Consider the following 6,084-nt stretch of genomic DNA (forward strand, 5'->3'; position numbering starts at 1 on the left):
TCTGTCTGTGACTTTTACAATATTTGTTTCAGGGTGAAGATCTGACCCATATTAATACTACAGAAACATATGTAAGGGGTGATGAGCGGTGTAAAGAGGAGATTCCTACATATGACTACCCAGGTGAGTAGTAACCACTAAATGCAGAGAAGTCACAGATTCTTCTCAGTCACCGGCTGTGGCTGCTTTATCGGTGGTGTAGTCCGGCCGTATTACAATCATGTGATCACCATTTTACCTCTTGACCACAACATTCTCCTTCACCCACAACTGTTCAAATGACTTTGGGCATTGAAAGCCCTTTTCTATAGAATTTACAACCTGCAGGATCCACCTACCCCCTGTTGGCTTCCTAGAATCCTGATATCTTATTGGATGAATCTACCTTCTCTCCCTTCTGTGCTGCTGAATGTCCTCATATGGTCCCTACAAGACCAGGTCCAGTCTTTCTGACCAAACTTTACTTTTATGATCGACAACATTAAATGTGTAGTGAGGCCAAGTGTGAATTTCTGTACAATAACAGCAGAGTTTCCTTTTATACTTTTCAAATTCTTTTCAAACCAACTAACTTCAAACAGGATTGTGATAAACTATACAGAAAACATTACACCTGTGCCATGATATATCTCTAAGCTGTGCGTGGCTGATGGCTGTAATATGCATTTATTCCCGCCTGCAGGAGATGTGTTGGCATGGCTCCAGCCTTGGTTTCATGGATTCACTCCACGTCATAAATTCCATTATGTTTTCAATCCTCAGGAATTCAGATTACTGCACAATCTCTCCTGAAATGGGGGCACTAATACTTTCTCTACTCTTCTGGTCAGGACTCATAGTAGCTCCAATGGTCCACCATAAATCAATAAAGTCCGGTTTAGTGTTGGTGTTCTCCCCCCATACATAAAATTTTGTTGGAGATGTAACTTTTTTTTATTCCATATCTTTTTTTTACAGGTTAATTCTGTGTAATAGTTTGATTGTGGTTGGATCAGCCTGCCTCACTTATGTGAGTCTGTAACTCCCTGGTAGTCTTTAAAAAAAAAAAAAAAAAGGTCTCCATTGCCTCTTCCAACTGTCCTTACGATACTTTAGATTGCTAAGAGCCACCGAGCCCCATACTCTAATTACCCCAGAGAGGTTTCTCCACTAGTTACTATTTACTGATGAAGACTGTTGAGTTTGATCATTTCAATAGATGTGTTATTGTCTATAGTCACAGTTTTTGACTGCACTAGTTAGTGTCCAAAATAGGGCTTGCCTTGCCCATCACCCTTTTACCCCTCTACATGGATCTGGACTTGCACCCCTAGGCTTGGGTCATGGTGTTACCTGCTGTTCTTTGGTGTGAGATGGGAAGAAGAATAGTCATGTAGCCGGGTCAGAGCCAAGGGCTGGACAGAACCTGCATCACCGAGAGCTTCTGGTTCTGATGTCTCCTCCATTACCAGCGCCGCCTGCAGGATGAATAAGGTGACAGAGGCAGATGTCGCAGGAGCAGATCCCAGAGAAAATGGGAGATGCCTTTTGCAGAAGCCCTAAAATAACAAAATTGCTGAAAACCAGAGCAGTAGAAATCCCCATAAAGTGACTCTATTTTAGAAATTATAACCCTCAGTGAAATAATCTATAGGAGTAGCGACTATTTTGATTCCACAGACACTTTCTGGAAATTAGCACACGGTGGATGTTGGAGAAAGAAAATTGCAAATATGCCATTTTATTACCCAACACATAGTGTCCAGATTGTGCTCCAGGAGACACATAACGTAAATTAAGTGGGTTCTTCTCACTATAGTAATGCCAAATACATGGATGCTAAATGTGGTTTGGGTACACTGCAAGGCTCAGAAGTGAGGGGGAGATTTCAATTTGGGCGAGTGGATATTGCTGGATTAGGTTATGGAAGCCATGTTACTTTTCAAGAGCCTTTGAGCCAATAATGGTGTAGAAACCTTTGTTTTCCATTGACAGATGATGGACCTGAGTCGGGACTTGGTTTTTGTGAGATGAGTAGAAGTTTTCATTGATATTATTTTCGCCGACATAACATTGTTTGGTGGCTTTTTATTCCATATTTGGGAGGGAGAATGAAAAAACAGTTGAACATCACGCTCCACTGGTTCATCCTACGAGGTTTTCTATTAGACTGTGATCTGTCATTGTCTTGATGAATAATTCAGTATTTTACATAACTTACCATTTTTACAGACAGTTTAAGTAGAAATGTTCAAAAATATAAAATTCAAGGATATTTTATTCTAAAATAATAATTAGTTTTATTCTTGGCAGATGACTGTACCAGGAGATCAGAGGGACAGCTGACATCTTCAATTTTTAAATCAGATGATCTTGAGATCCCACAGGATACAATTGAAGTGAATGCCATTACTCCAGATATCCCATCATCCCTTCACAGCAAAGATCTGTCATCTGATCCTGTGAAACGGGTCCTGTCTGCTGACTCATTATCGACTACTATGGAAAATCAAAGTCACAAAATAAGCATTAAAAAACAAACTGCTCCTAAAGGAAAGAAGCCATTTTCACATACAGAATATGGAAATAGTTTTCCCCTCAAAAAGTCTATTCTTAAACATCAAAAAATTAACACGACAGAGAATAGGTTTGTATTTTCCAAGTGTGGGAGATGTTTTAACCAGAAATCAGATTTGGTTAAGCACCAGAGAACTCACACAGGGGAGAAGCCTTTTTCCTGTTCAGAATGTGAGAAATATTTTAACCATAAATCAAGTCTTGTTACACACCAGAGAACCCACACAGGGGAGAAGCCTTTTTTCTGTTCAGAATGTGGGAAATGTTTTAACCAGAAAACACAGCTTGATTACCACCAGAGAACCCACACAGGGGTGAAGCCTTTTTCCTGTTCAGAATGTGGGAAATATTTTAACCATAAATCAAGCCTTGTTACACACCAAAGAACTCACACAGGGGAGAAACCATTTTTCTGTTCAGAATGTGGGAAATGTTTTAACCAGAAAACACAGCTTGATTACCACCAGAGAATTCACACAGGGGTGAAGCCTTTTTCCTGTTCAGATTGTGGAAAATGTTTTAACCTGAAAGCGCATCTTAATAGACACCAAATAACTCACACAGGGGAGAAACCATTTTCCTGTTTAGAATGTGGAAAAAGTTTTGTGAACAAATCATATCTTTTAAGTCACCAAATAATTCACACAGGGGAGAAGCCATTTTCATGTTCAGAATGTGGTAAATGTTTTAACCATAAATCAAATCTTGTTAGGCACCAGATAAGTCACACAGGGGAGAAAGCATTTTCCTGTTCAGAATGTGGAAAATGTTTTAAACTGAAAGCGCATCTTAATAGACATCAGAGAATTCACACAGGGGAGAAGCCATTTTCATGTTCATAATGTGGAAAATGTTTTGTGAAGAAAACATGCCTTCTTAGTCACCAGAGAACCCACACAGTGGAGAAGCCTTTTTCATGTAATTAATGTGGGAAATTTTTTACAAGGAATCAACTTTTAATAAACATCAGAGAAGTCACACAGTGGAGAAGCCTTTTTCATGTTCAGAATGTTGGAAATGTTTTAACTGAAAATTGTATCTTCTTAAAGGAGTTGTCCACTACTACTGCCAACTCCAGAACCAGGCAGTAAGAACTAACACTGGCATTACCTAAGTGTCAGAGGTGAGCTTATATAGCAGAGGGGAGTGGCCAACACTGAACAGCTGAGACAATCCAGGTAGGAAAGCTCCAGCAGCTTCAACTAAACAGATTAACCCTTGCACTGCTAGCAAGGAAAAAACCTGCACTTTTGAATATGGTGGTGAAGTACTTTTAACCAGTGCAGAAGTACATGAAACCAGACACCGCAGTCTTCTGGCCCCTCTCTGTCATGGTAACCCAGTGACTCTAACTCTGAAATTGCAATCACTATTAAGCCTCAGCCCTAAAGCACACCACATATTTAATTTCTGCTGGTATTTTTGGGGGAAAAAGGTAACAATTTTAATGGAAGTGGTCATCAGAACGTGATACCTGACCAACCTAGGCGGGGGGATGTGTTAGGGGTCCTATTAATTACTCTCTGACCCATTCCTTTACTCGGGTTGGGGTGCCATTGGCCTTATTTAATGCATCCAACAAAATTGAAGAAAAGCAGCACTCACCAGGTATGCAATTCAAGAGTCCTTTATTTCCAGTACATTGGAGCAGGATCTAACTGAGTGGAGGACAGGGAGTGTGCAGGGGAATGAGGGAGAATCACAGCCATTTCACGCAGCTGCGCTTCAATGGGTTCAGCTAACAATGCCGTAGCCACTGATTCCTTTTGTAAAAAAACAGGTGCAGAATAGTTGTCATTATCAGTGCATGCAAAACATTGTGCAATTTAAAAACATGTCCGTGTTTTTTGTAATTATCTTTTAACATTTATTTTTATTTATTTCACTCACTTATATACCACTATTAATTCCACTGGGGCTGTCAATCTAAATTCCCTGTCAGTATGTCTCTGGAGTGTGGGAGGAAACCCACCCAAACACAGGGAGAGCATACAAACTCCTTGCAGATGTTGTCCTTGGTGGGATTTGAACCCAGGACCCCAGCTCTGCAAGTCTGCAGTGCTAACCACTGAGTCACCTTGTTGCCCATCCAATCTGTCATTTAGTCCCAAAGGACCCTGGGCTGCAGAATTAAGAATCCACCTTGCTTCTTGTTTTAATAATAACACATGAAGATTTCCAAATTGTGGAGGGACCTTGACCTTTTCTATTCCTGCAAAACACTTCAGATCAGCATTATGATAATCATGCATGTGTCTTCTAAGTGGAGAAGCTCCCTTTCCAGTGATTATAGAGCGATAATGTTCTCTAAATCGGAAAAAGGTCATATAGTTTTACCTTTGTTATAGAATTTACATGGGGAGATGACGTATACCACATGCTTAGTTCTACATGACACAAAGTCCTTCACATGTCAGGTCAATGGTCCTAAGCGGAAGCTTTTATCTGTGATCTGCAGGTGGCAGAACGAGCAGCTGCCACATCTGAAGTGTCCCTAGCCAGTTAACTGTATTGTGTTCAGTTCTGTTTCTGACTATTAAATCTCCCAATTTACTACTTCTACATGAAGATAGGGGTTTATTATTGGCTTTCTCATTTAGCTCTTTGTCACTTTCTATCAGGTGTCCGTTTTGTCTTATAGCTGTATGGATCATCTTATCCATTGCTTTGTGTTTGACAGTTAAAGTTAACCTCTCTACGGTACTCTGCTTTTTCTTATCTTTCTGTTTTAATAAATCTTTTTGAGATTTTTTACAGACTCTGTCTGTTCATTTAGTAGGGGTAATGGATAACCTCGACTAAGAAAATTATTTTTGAGTTCATTTGCTTGTCTGGAAAATGTGTCATCATTGTTATTGATCTTTCTTAATCTCAGGAATTGACTGTAAGGAGCCATCTCTTTGTGTGCTGTGGATGTGCACTGTTATAATGTAACAGCAAATTTGTTGCAGTGTTTTTTTATACATTTCTGTAACTATTTTTCCTTCCTGTATGTTTATTTTGACATTGAAATATTCTGAGTTCCCCCACTATTTGCAGTAAATTTCATATTTTGAACATTAATTCAGATAAGGAACAAAAGAAAAAAAAACTGCGCACTAGTGCCCGCCCATCCAATAAACACATCATCTACATACTGGAGATACGCACGGATGGGTCTAATATATGGGTTTGAGGTAGTGGTGACATATTTATCTTCAAAAAAAGCCAAGAATAAGTTGGCAAAAACACATGCCACAGGGGTACCCATTGCGGTTCCAACCTGCTGAAGGAACCACTTGTCCTGAAATTTAAACGTGTTATGGGATAAAAGAAAACCCAAAGCTTCACTTACAAAGTCATTATAGTCCTTATTTTCACCTGCATTGTTTAGCCCCTTTACCCCCGAGGGCGGTTTGCATGTTAATGACTAGGCCAATTTTTACAATTCTGACCACTGTCACTTTATGAGGTAATTACTCTGGAACGCTTCAACGGATCCCCCTGATTCTGAGATTGTTTTTTCATGACATATTGTACTTCATGATT

General features: G+C 39.7%; 1 pseudogene; it reads left to right on the forward strand.

Moving 5' to 3' along the window:
- LOC141270822 (uncharacterized) overlaps positions 1–5,306 on the forward strand; it is an 80,592-nt pseudogene extending 75,286 nt beyond the window's left edge.
- Positions 5,307–6,084: the final 778 nt, after the last annotated feature.

The sequence above is a fragment of the Phyllobates terribilis genome, unplaced genomic scaffold (genome assembly GCF_046119375.1).
Source record: "Phyllobates terribilis strain yellow unplaced genomic scaffold, ASM4611937v1 Scaffold_5__5_contigs__length_657084704, whole genome shotgun sequence".
In the NCBI taxonomy this organism is placed as follows: Eukaryota; Metazoa; Chordata; class Amphibia; order Anura; family Dendrobatidae; genus Phyllobates; species Phyllobates terribilis.